The following is a 13,014-nucleotide window of genomic DNA, read 5'->3' on the forward strand; positions in this document are numbered from 1 at the left end:
TATTTGCTGTTTCTGCAAAACTGGCTCCGTTCATGCTCCTGATCAGCTTTCGGGTATTGCTCGTGGTGGAAATCCCTGAGTTCGTCAGAGTATCAATTTAATGAATAAGGACATACTTTTTGCATTAGAAGAGTAGCTTCAATCCTTAAAGCTTCAAGTCCTGAACAGTGAACTGTGGTAGTGTTTCAGTCTGTAGTACTGTGTTTCTGTCTTCACTGGTAAGTTTCCATTTGTATTTACTTACAATTTACAAATGCAGATTGCATTTATGTTGTCACAGTTTTCCAGGCTCTTTTTTCCAATGACTAAAATGCATGTTTGAGCTGTTTTAACTGACATATTACAATTTGTCTGTGCTATTGTTTTGTCTCAAGATGAATGCCAATAATGTTTTTTTTTTTTTTTTTCACCTAGGTAAAGGCCTGCTGGCACAGCTCCATCCACTGGACCGTATCTGGTGCATCCTTTTTAGTCAGATCAGTCAACGGGCTGGTGAGGTCTGAATAATTAGGAACAAACCTCCTGTAATATCCCGCCAGCCCGAGGAACTGTCTGACCTCCTTTTTGGTCTTGGGACGCAGACAGGTTGCAACCGCTGCTGTCTTAGCAATTTGGGGACGCACCTGTCCATATCCCAAGTGGAAGCCCAGATACCTTACCTCCACGCGCCCAATTGCGCACTTCTTCGGGTTGGCCGTGAGTCCAGCCCCTCTCAGCGACCTCAGGACAGCCCTCAAATGCTGCATATGCCGATCATTACTAAAAATAATAATGTCATCCAGATAGCCAGCCGCATATGCAGCATGGGGCCGTAAGATCTTGTCCATGAGTCGCTGAAAGGTAGCCGGTGCCCCGAACAGCCCGAACGGAAGGGTCACGAATTGGTGTAATCCAAACGGCGTCGTGAAAGCGGGCTTTTCTTTGGATAATGGAGACAAGGGGATCTGCCAATACCCTTTCGTTAAGTCCAGTGTCGAATAAAAGCGAGCTGTACCGAGCCGGTCAAGCAATTCGTCCACACGCGGCATTGGAACAAATTCTCCATAGATAGCCACCCCAAAGTGTGGAGTTTTGTTCTCAAGTCCAGCACATTCTTGAACGAACTTACGAATCATGGATTTAAGCGTGCGATTAAAGCGTTCGACCAAACCGTCTGTTTGTGGGTGATAGACGCTGGTTCGAATCGATTTAATGCCCAACAATTCGTACAGTTCGCGTAGCGTACGTGACATAAACGCCGTGCCTTGATCAGTGAGGATATCTTTCGGAATCCCCACTCGGGAGATTAAACTGAAGAGGGCGTCCGCAACACTCTTAGCGGAAATGTTGCGGAGAGCCACTGCTTCTGGATATCGTGTTGTATAATCCACAATGACTAATGCAAAACGATGCCCTCTCGCTGATCGCTCTAATGGCTCTATGAGGTCCAGCCCGGCGATGGCCAGTCCCGCCCCCCTCGGCGGGGCTCTCGGTGCCACGGACTGCCGATAATCCGTTCCACCCCGCCCCCGGGGCGGAACACGAGGCGGGCCGGGCGGACGGGACCTAGGTAGAGGGACAGGTCTGGAGAGAGAGAGGGGGGGAAGAGAGGGAGAGAGAGAGACAGATGGCAAGGGTTCGCCGACCCCTGGGCACGCCACCAAGTGGTCCTCCGCCAACTGGATGGCCGAATCCAGCGACGTGGGCCGGTGGCACTGGACCCACTCGGCGGTCTTCTTCGGGAGCCGAGTGGTGAACTGTTCCAGCACCACCCGATCGATCATCTGCTCCACGTCACCTCCGTCGGCCATCAGCCATTTGCGGCACGAGTCCCGGAGCTGTTGGGCCAACACGAAGGGCCGGCCCGCCTCCCCCAGCTCCAGAGACCGGAACCGCTGACGGTGCTGCTCGGGGGAGCGGCCGACCCGCTGCAGGATGGCCCTCTTGAGGTCGTTGAAGACCAGGAGGTTCTGGATGGGCAGCTGCTGCGCTGCCACCTGCGACTCGCCCGAAAGCAGCGGGACGAGCCGCATGGGCCACTGGTCCCGGGGCCAACCTGACACCTCAGCAGTCTTTTCAAATAGGTCCAGGAAGGCCTCCGGGTCATCTTGCGGGCCCATCTTCTGCAGTGGCAGCTGGAAGGGGCCAGCAGCTGCCGCGCTGGTCTCCGCGGGAACCTCCCGGTCTATCCAGCTCCGGAACCTCTCGCGGTCCTCCTGCTGGCCCTGGACGATCGCCTCGAAACGGCGCTCCTGATCCTTACGGAGATCCAGCAGGGCCCGATGTTGCTCTTGATGAAGGGCCGCGAGGGATGCGATGATGTCCGCAAACGGCGTTCCAGCGGCGGGGTTTGCCTGCATGGCGGCGGCTTCCGTCTTCCTTCCCGGGTTTCGGCACCAGTGTGGTAAAGGTTCTTGTGTAGTGGGAAGGAAGAGGACAGGGATCGGCTTTGGCTGCTGACAGTCTTTATTCTCACCAGAGAAAATATCAAACACGTAAACAAAAAGACGGTGCAATGCACACTCAATAATTCCACATCCAAGGACGGGCTTCACTCCAACGAACGAGCACGGCTCACTCTGCGTGACTGTCAGCAGTCCCTCTCTCTCTCTCACGCTCCTGCTTCTCCTGGCGTTTTATCCCGTCTCCACGCCAATTTACTGGAACAAGAAACAGGTGTTCGTGATTTACATTCAACCCGTTCAATCACCGCGCATCCCCAGACGCTCCCTCCTGCTGCAGACCCCGCTAAACCACGCCCCCCTCGCCACAATTACATATTAGGCCTAATTATAATTTTTAATGTTCTTCAATAGCCTAATGAATGTTTGAATAAAATCCATCAAGTTGACAGCCACCATTTATATTTAAAAAAAAACGAATTGGATAATTTTAAAGTTAGTTGGCCTACTTTATTTTTACAAAAATTTCAAGTGTAGTTTAAATTTGTATACAAATCAGTTCATTTTAATTTAAAATTTAAATCAGTTCACCCATTTATATACAGAATTAGTTGAGCTTTTTTTTTCCTTGAGAAAATTTGCCATGTTCCCACACATAGACTTTACTTGGGTGGGCCGCCCGGGTATATTAATGGCCGCCCAAGTATATTTGGAGACACATTTATGTTTTTATTATTTTTTATCCTCTTATACTTTTGTATCCGCCCAAGATAATGAAACCATCTGTGATCATTTAACTAGTGGAAAATCTCCCCTGGCGCTAGAGCCCTGCATTTCTGGCCGAGCCCGACGGGCCCCGACTTATTTACGGCCCATGGGCCGGGCTTCGGGCCGATTTTCACGTCATAGCTCAGAGGTGGGCTGGGCCTCGGGCCTGTTTTAGGCTCAACTTCTGAGTGAGACACTCGAGTGTGCAACTGTTTGTTCTGCTCTTCTAACTTAGCAATACGTTGGATTTGTTCTTTTGCAATGGATAGAGTAAATTCTCTGTGGCAGCAGATAATGCCCTTCATATTTTTCTTCCGAATACATGCACCAAGTACCTTTTTGCATTCTTCAATAGACCAAACTTTTTCTGGATGAATCCCAAATTTCTTTGTCAAATCCAATCTGACTGACTCAGTCACAATTGAGTCCATGTGCTTTCCTAACAATGATTTGAACTCACTATCTGTCCATAAAGGAGTAGCTAGTCCACCTTTCTCAGTTGTTGGAATAAGTCTAGCGTTCTTTCTCAACATTTTGTAATGTCTTTCTGGCACAACAATACACTTCAACACTTCCCTAACAGAGCAGAGGTTAACCTAATTAATACACATCACACCTGCTTTCAAACAATCCCGTGTGCATCTGTGTAAGCGCTTAGTGAAGAGATTAATTGATGACTATTTACAACGTTTTTACAGCGTTGATCATTGAAGCCTATCACAGACATATCCGATGAGCCGTGAAAACAACGGCCAATCAGAGATGTTTATGAATCCACTCAACAGCGCTCAAAGCGTCATGTTTTTAAAATTTCAGTACAGACTAGGTACCGAAGTCGGTACTTTTGACAACACTAGTTGCAACGACGTCCCGAATAACGTTCCAGCTGTAAAATAATGCGACTGACACAGAGCTTCAGTAACGAGACATACTCAGTTTACTGGGTACTGCAGTGCATATACAAAGTAGGAGGAGTCATAGCATCGACTACGGAGGCCGGAGCGCCACTTAAAGAAACATTGTCAAAATGACAATACATTACATCTCCCCTCCTAAGCATGAAACAAAAACCATGCTAACATAATCACTTTGTATACATACAGTCATTACAAATATTAAACATTGTGGTATTTGTTCTTTAACTCTGGAATATGCATAAAACTTGCATGACCACGCATTAAAGAGATGTTAGCACATCATGTATGCAACTTAGTCAAAGACACAATCTATCAAACAATGAACTGTTGAACATAAACATGTAACTAGGAAGGAGAGGTTGCTAGCACATCACTTCCACAAGGCGTCTTTACCACGCCTTTCCCTGACTACAAGCAGAGCCTGTCAGGAGGCTTCACCACTCTGCCTCGTCTGGTAGTATACTGCCCAGTTGACAATGTCTGCTTAGCAGTCCTGAGTTCTTTAGGTGATGCTTGGGATGAACTAGGATGATCCACAGACTTTGGCTCCTCGACACTCACTGGCTCTGATGTCTCTGTCCACTGATCATCGTTAAGCCCGTGACGGGACTCGTTAGCAGCTGCTGTGCTCTTGCGAAGATGCTGAATGTTGCGACGGTACTCTCTACTTCCACAGTCAACAACATAAGATCTTGGGGCACAGTGTGATCTCATAACAACTCCAGGAGACCATTTGGGACTGCCAAGATATGGTTGCATCCTTACTTCATCTCCAGACTTCAGCGCAGCACGCTTGCCCTCTTGCGGTCGTAGTAAAACTTCTGAATACTTTTACTTTCGTCTAGTTGCTGTTTAACTTTGAGGGGGTCGTACGCTGCTGGTGTGAGCAGCAGACGGGCAGCAGGCAGGTTGTTGCGGGGACGCCTGCCCATCAGCAGCTGAGCTGGTGAAAGGCCTACTGACTCCAATGGCGTCGTTCTGTAGTCAAGCAGTGCAAGATGTTTGTCTGGTGCCTTACACCAAAGTTTCTTAACAGTCTGGACTGCGCGCTCAGCCTCACCGTTGGAGTGTGGCGTATGTGGGGATGATGTTTTGTGAATGATTCCATAACTTTGACAGAAATCCTTAAACTCATCCGCTGAATATTGTGGACCATTTTCTGTTTGAAGGATGGTGGAGATTCCATGTCTGCTGAATTGAGCCTTGAGCTTTTCTATGACAGCACGGCAATGTAAGCTCTTCAGCTTCTCCACTTCAATGAATTTTGAGTAGTAATCCACCAGCAGAACATAATGGTTTCCTTCAAACTCAAACAGGTCAGAAGCTACTTCTTCGAATGGAAGATCAGGCATTTCTGTTGGTTTGAGTGGTTGTCTAGGTAACCGGTTCTGAAAGTCTGCACACTTGCCGCAGTTCTTCACCATTTGCTCGATTTCAGAACTCATGCCTGGCCAGTATAGGACCTCGCAAGCTCTCTGCTTGCTCTTTACTATTCCTAAGTGAGACTGATGTATAAGCTTCAGCATATGTTCTCACATGGAAGGGGGTACGACTATACGCAGGCCTTTATAGACAACCCCATCAGCAACGACAAGTTGGCTTTGTGAGTCCCAAAATGGCTGAGCTGCATTAGGTACATCACGCCTATGGCCTGGCCAACCCTGTCGAATTGTTTGCTGAAGACAGCTGAGCTCCTTCTTTGTGCAGTCCTGGAGCTCTAAATATTTCTGCTCACTCACCGAAACAAAGTTGAGCATGGAGACACACTCAAAGCCTTCCATCTCTGGCTTGTTTTCAGGTAACTGGGCTCTAGACAGTGTGTCAGGCAGTTCCATATCCTTTCCTCATCTGTACTTAACAGTCAGATCATACCACTGCAGACAGAGGCGCATTCTCTGTATGCGCATGGGGGTAGAGAGCAGTGGCTTTCTGAAAATATCTTCCAGAGGCTTATGGTCATTGTACACTGTGACATAGTTTCCAAATATGTAATTGTGGAACTTGACACATGCATGAACTATTGAGAGCATCTCTTTCTCAATTTGCGCGTAGCGCGTTTCTGTATTTGTCAGTGACCTGGATGAGAAAGCCACTGGATGACTGTCCTGTAGTAAAACAGCACCGAGGCCGTTGCTGCTGGCATCACAGAAGATCTCAACAGGCTTGGACGGATCAAAAAAATGTAGCACAGGGGACTTTGTGCATAAGTCCTTGAGTTTGTCAAAAGCTTGCTGTTGTGCTGGTTGCCATGCGAATTCAACATCTGCTTTCAGGAGCTGTCTTAGAGGTGCGTCAACCTCGCTGAGGTTTGGCAGGAATTTTGACAGATAGGTGACGAAACCTAGGAAACGGCGAACACCATCCTTGTCACTTGGTGTTGGCATGGACTTGACAGCCTCTATTTTCGCTGGGTCTGCCTTCAGACCATCTGATGTTATCAGGTGTCCTACGTAGGGCACAGAAGATTGCTTGAAATGGCATTTGCTGAAATTGAGGCTCAGATTATAGCTTGTTGCTCTCTGAATTACTTTGTGGAGGGTCTCATCATGTTCCTTTACTGAGGGTGCTGCGATGAGAATGTCGTCCATGACACTTATTGCTCCGCTGATGCCCTCCAGCATCTCATCCATAATACGCTGAAAGATTTCTGGTGCGCATTTTAGGCCAAAAGGTAGCCTAAGCCACCTAAACCTACCAATGGGCGTGTTAAAGGTTGTCAAAAATGATGATGCTTCATTAAGTTCTATTTGCAGGAAACCAGATTTTGCATCCAAGACCGAGAAGACTTTAGCACTAGGCATTGCGGAGACTACCTCTTCGATGGTTCGCATTGGGTAATGTTCCCTCTTTATGACCTTATTCAAGTCGCTTGGATCAATGCAGATCCTTATCTTGCCATTACGGACAGCTGCTACCATTGAACTCACCCACTCGGTCGGTTGGCTGACTTTTGTGATGTATCCATCTTTAACCATCTCATGTAGTTTTTCTATTACTTTCTTTTTCAGTGCAGCTGGTTGACGGCGGACAGGATGGACTACACCTTTTGCATCAGGATCAATTTTAATTGTATATTTGCCTGGTAAAGTTCCAGTAGTGCGAGTCAGCTCTGGGTAATCGTCTAGTCCAGCTGGCACATTTTGTTCTGTTGTCGTATGACCGTAATGTGTCTTATTTTCTTTGTTAGTAGGCTGCAATGCATCAAGCCGCATAACTAAGCCTAAGGCTTCTGCTGTTGCACCGCTGAGCAATTATTCATCAATTATTCGTCCAGTGAAAACTGAGGTTAGAGTATTTTACCAATTCTGGATAAAATATTATTCTGCGGCCAACAGTAACAATATTTTATTATGATTATTATTATTATAATTATTATATTATTATAAGCAAGAGGTAACTGATCTTTGAGTTTAAGGCAGTAATTTGATACACAGCACAAGAAACTCATATATGTGAAAATCAAAACAAGCTTTATTGACTACTTCTAATGATTACAAGAAACTAAGGCTAAACACACACATACATACATACGCACACACACATTCGCGGAGTTGATATGAGTTATGAAGAAAGTCCCAAATACTAACTAAACATCGCAACCTGAGGAAAATCACAAAAGCGGAGCTTTGGCTTGATTCTTTAGGTTTAAAGGAGTTTCACCAGTTTCCAGGTTTTAAAAGCATAGTTTCAAAGGAGGAAGTTTGCTCCGTTCCCCGATGTGTTTCTCCAATGAGACGTTGCTACGAAGCTTAGACATGCCCCGTCTATTGTCCATTGATTGTGATGTCCATGGAACATAATCATGTTTATTAGTAACTTCATAAAGTTTCCTAATATTTCTCTGGTACCAAATTTCAATATTCATGCACACTGAATCAAAGAGGATAATAAACATGACATACTTCTTACACACATATTACTAGACTGACCTAATTAAAACAATTATTACAATAATGCATTTGAAGAAAACCCACATATTGAATACATTGAATAGACATGTTAGTAATTACATCATGGCATGTATTATTCTGTATATAGTTTAAAATGATCTCTTAATGATGGTCCATTTGAAATTCAAGATTGAGTCTGTAAGCATAAAGTCATTGAACAGCGACCGGAGTCACAAGTGACCGGGTCAAAATGGATTGCTCAACACAAAGGAGGTATAGATAGGACAGATTCATCTTTAAATCCATTGATGGGTGTTTTCCAGTTCCGTCCGATAATGCAAGAGGGTTTTGTGAGAGAATCAATAGATTTAATGTGATCAGACCCACGTGATAGGTTCTGATTAGTTTATTGCTAATGAGCTAAGAAGTCCTTTAGACAGAGTCCTTTGTTAAAAGAAGTCGTGCCATCACTGTTAAGGCTAGGTGTTTCCTGTCAGGAAATGGATCTTTTGGACCAAATGAAGCTTTGTTCAATCATGCCTCTGGCTGATAAAGCCATTTGGTAACGTCTGTCGAACGAGTCTCTACACCGTCCATAACCTTGAAATCCATGCAGAACTGATAAACACTTAATTCTCTGCTATAAAACCTTAAAAATTCTAATTGTTATAGGGAATTTCATTGCTTTGGTTAATACATTTGCAGATCAAAATATGTAGTGGAAACCAATAGAAACCCTCATTAAATTCTGATGGCTAATGGCTAGAAACACATTGCATCCATGAAATCATCAGCATTGTTACTTTGTACAATTACTAAGCCAATACATTTGAACATTACCATGTAACCATGTTTTAACCATGTAAAGTGTTATCAAGTTATGAGTACAGAAAATTGAACACATGAATTCATAAATTGAACACATTCATAGATCAAACAATACAATCAATAAATAAATGTAACCAGTGATTAATATGTTTTATTCTTTTAATTGACAAAGTGTTTTATCATTCGATGGGTATAGTTAAATATTGATTTTATCAATTATATTTATAGATACTCTTATGATTACTACTATCCATAATTTGGCACAAAAAAATGACAAAGATATGAAAATGATTCAGCAGATATTTTATTATTTTATTTGCAAAAAATATATTTTAAACCATTTCCTAAGTGTCCTGTATGAGGCAGCTGCTACAAATATACTGAGGTAATGTGCTTTAATACTGCTTTTCTGCCAGACAATATCATAATTACCAAAGATATACAGTCCTTGAGCTTCTCAAAAGCTAAAAAAATCCAGAAGATGACATTCATAAAGAGTAAAAGATATGTATAAAGAACAATATAAAGATTTTTTTATCATTTCTTCAAATAATAGTTTGGCCCACCCAAAAATACATGTACAGTTTTTGTTCAAGAAAATGAACGTGGACTTTCTCAGGAAGGATTTGAGATCTCTCATTACCGTGTCCTCAGCTGTGTAGAACAATCTTTCCAACAGTGTTGTAGAGGTAGATAATGGAGAGCTGTGAGAGAAGAGGAAGAGTGTCTTTCTCAGGTTCTTCTGAGGCAAGGATAGGAGGATGGTCTCTATATATTCACTTTGGATTTTGGCAAACTGGAAGCTAAAAAAAAAATTATTGTAGTAGTTATTGTAGTCAGGTTTATTGTTTGTTAGAAAGGTATGAGGAAAGCATGTTTAACTTACATGTTCCTCCTCTTCTTCATCCTGAGCTGCACAGTCACCTCGGTCACCACTGCCATCATCATCCTCCTCTGGCAGCTGAAAGGTTGAATTACATTGTTAGAAGTTGCATTTTTACTTTTGAAAGCAGTCTCTTCTACTTACCAAGGCTGCATTTGATGAAAAAATACAGTAAAATAATAATATTGTGAAGTAGTTTTACTTTAATATTCTAAAATAGTTTTACTATTAACTGTTTTCTATTTTAATCTATTTTTAAAAGTAAGTTATTCCTGTGATCAAAGCTGAATTTTCAGCATCATTACTCCAGTCTTCAGGGTCACATGATCCTTCAGAAATTATTCTAATAAGATGATTTGATGCTCAAGAACACAAAAATATGAAGCAGCACATTTCAAAAGAAATGTCCGAGCATCAATTCAGCATATTAGAATGAACAAAGATCAAGTGGCACTGAAGACAAGAAAAATGATGCAGAAAATTTTCCATCAAAGCAATAAATTAAATTTAGCAACATCTTCCAAATCTCAATATCTTTGACTGGCAGTGTACATTATTACATTTAGATAATAAACAGTGCACAAATTCTCAAAGAACTTACATTTTAACGATTACTTCCCTCACTGCTGACTCCTTCAAGCTGGGGACACACTTAACGACTAGCTGAAACATTCTAAGACTGAAATCAACACACTTAAAAACTGTTTCCTTCGACTGAAGTGGATTTAAATACTTACAGATTATAAACAGACTGAACGCAACTGGCTCTGACTCGACGTGTTTGGGCAAGATCAGTTGAAAGTATCAAATTACATTTATAATCGGCCTTACAGTCGTTAAGTGTGTCCCTGGCTTTAGTCGTTGTTGCAGCCTCCTCAAAAAAATATATCTTTCTGTACACGAAAGCACGAAAAAAATATTTTAAAAAAAATACAGTAAGGGCATATTTCATGTAGCGTAAATGAATTGCGATTATGAAGGGTATTTTTTTAAATTTTTGATAGTATTTTGAAATCATTAAAATATCATGTATATATTGTAAGTTACAACATTATTTGTTTTTATTCATGACATGAATTCATGTCATTCCAAACCTGTTAAGACTTTCGTTCATCTTCAAAACATAAAGATAATTTAATGAAATCTGAGAGCTTTCTGTCCCTCCATTGACAGTCTACGCAACTGCCACTTTGATGTTTAAAACAAAAGTTCATACAGCTCGTAAATCTAATCTAATGAATTGAGAGGTTTAGTCCAAATTTTCTGAATAAACTCGATCACTTTATATAATGAACAAATTTAATACATAAGTGCATATACAAACAAGTACAGTTGAGCTTCCATTTATGTTCGCTAATTAATGTTTATATGTGAATAAAAGTCTAAACTCAAACTGTATATTGCATTAAGCAAACAAGTCTCTTCAGAAAATTTGGACTAAACTGCACCATTCATATGGATCAGTTTTACAATCTCTTTATGAACTTTTTGAAGTGTCAAAGTGTTAGTTGCATGGTCTGTAAATTGAGGGACAGAAAACTCTCAGATTTCATTAAAATATCTTCACTTATGTTTCGAAGATGAACAACACATTCTTGCATGTTCGGAATGACATAAGGGTGAGTCATTTTTTTTCATTTTTGTGTGAACTAACCCTTTAGGCAGGCGTACACTGTGTAAGTTCAAACACTCGGTAGTTTGTGAGCCCTTGCATACAAGTTAGTTAACCTGATAATCATGTCAAAGCAGTTGGTACATTGCACGACTGCACTACACAGCTTTTCTTTGTTTTAAAAACAAAGTCACATGCAACCATGTCATTCAGAATAAATTTGCCAAATCAGATTTTAAAATTTCATTCTGATTGTAAGGGGTGGTCTAAACCTTTTCTAATCTGTTCGATAGGACATGTAGACATTTGATCAGATTAAAAACTGAAATTTGAAAGTGTAAAGCATGTGGAATGATGTAGAAATGACGCAATGACGTACGAAACTAACCACTGTTGTTGAATGAATGCAGTGTAATAAATGACTGTTGTCATAAAATTTCAAAATGCTTCTGTTTAGTTTTAAGCATTTTTACTGCTTGATAAATATAAGCAGCACATAGCTTCATGTTCTCTGTGTCTCCTAATCAGGACATGGAATGATAAATATAAAGTCTGCTTTTTGAAACAGAAAAGAAGCAATGACAGGATGATGGTTAATATGCACCAACAGCGGGAAAATCAGTGCATTTTAAAATATCAAATCCGATTTTTAAATAAATGTACACATTAACTATATTCAGATTCATCAATCACAATGATTTCATTCTGAATTAAATAAAAAGTGTAAATGTATCAAATAGTAAAATTGCTGACCCCTCAAATTCAGAATTATTAACATCTCCTTGTCTCTGTGAGTAATTGAATTGTGAAATTCAACCCTGTGTGAATTACCTGTTTGTCCTCCTGAGCCTTTTAACGAGAAGGCTGCTTTTATGGCTGGATGCTGATTGACACACCTTTTGGCCATGTTCTCACATCCAGGACAACAAAATGATCACGCAGACCTGAAACAAACGACCCATGATTGAAATCACTTTAAATCCATTTAGTCTTACCTAAGTGATATTGGAAAAATGAGGCATAGTTGTTCACCCAGGATACGCTGCTTCTCCTGGAGCATGGTCTGCATGATGAATGATCTCTTGATCCTGGACCCATGCAGTCCACTGGAGATTATCTGAATGACATGTGGTTGTATATAAAGGGTAATTAATGACTGAACGTTTCATACATACCGATAGCAGTACCATAGTCCAGGACCTTATATCTATTGGTACTGAACAAGTCAGAAACTAATTTAATACCCATCATTGTGTCACGGTTCGCAGATCCACTGTGTCATTCTGTTGTCTGTGTGTGGGTTGTGGGGTGTGTCACCTGATTGTTCTGTGTGGGCGTCGCCGCTGATTACTGATCAGCGGCAGCTGTGGGTTATTAGATCTTGCCTATATAACGCCTTGTCTTTCGTCTCATGTTTGTCAGATCGTTGTTTTGGAGTCCTGGTGTTGTCTTGTGTTACCGTGTTTCTTGTTTCCTGGAGTTGGAGTTCTCGTTGCTGTTTCCTGTCTGTTCCCCTGGATACTCGTTCTGGATTTACCTTGCTCATCTCATCTCACGGATTCTCACCACGGAGCACCACTCACCACGGACACCATCGCCCATCCAGTCCCTGTGTTACCATCTCTCCTGCTGTCTGTGTTGTGACTACACTGTGTGTATATATCTGACTACCTGGCGTGAAGCACTATTAAAGTGATTAATTTGCTATTGCATCCAGTCTTCTTTTCACGTGACA

At 42.0% G+C, this 13,014-nt stretch overlaps 1 long non-coding RNA gene across 1 annotated transcript; it reads right to left on the reverse strand.

Annotated features, from left to right (window-relative positions):
• Positions 1-9,105: 9,105 nt before the first annotated feature.
• Positions 9,106-12,234, reverse strand: LOC125264863. The gene is made up of 3 exons (XR_007184150.1): positions 12,111-12,234; positions 9,671-9,745; positions 9,106-9,587 (listed from the first exon to the last, which is right to left on the reverse strand). It is a non-coding gene; the product is annotated as an uncharacterized LOC125264863 (long non-coding RNA).
• Between the last annotated feature and the right edge of the window lie 780 nt (positions 12,235-13,014).

Source organism: Megalobrama amblycephala, linkage group LG3, assembly GCF_018812025.1.
Source record: "Megalobrama amblycephala isolate DHTTF-2021 linkage group LG3, ASM1881202v1, whole genome shotgun sequence".
Classification (NCBI taxonomy): domain Eukaryota; kingdom Metazoa; phylum Chordata; class Actinopteri; order Cypriniformes; family Xenocyprididae; genus Megalobrama; species Megalobrama amblycephala.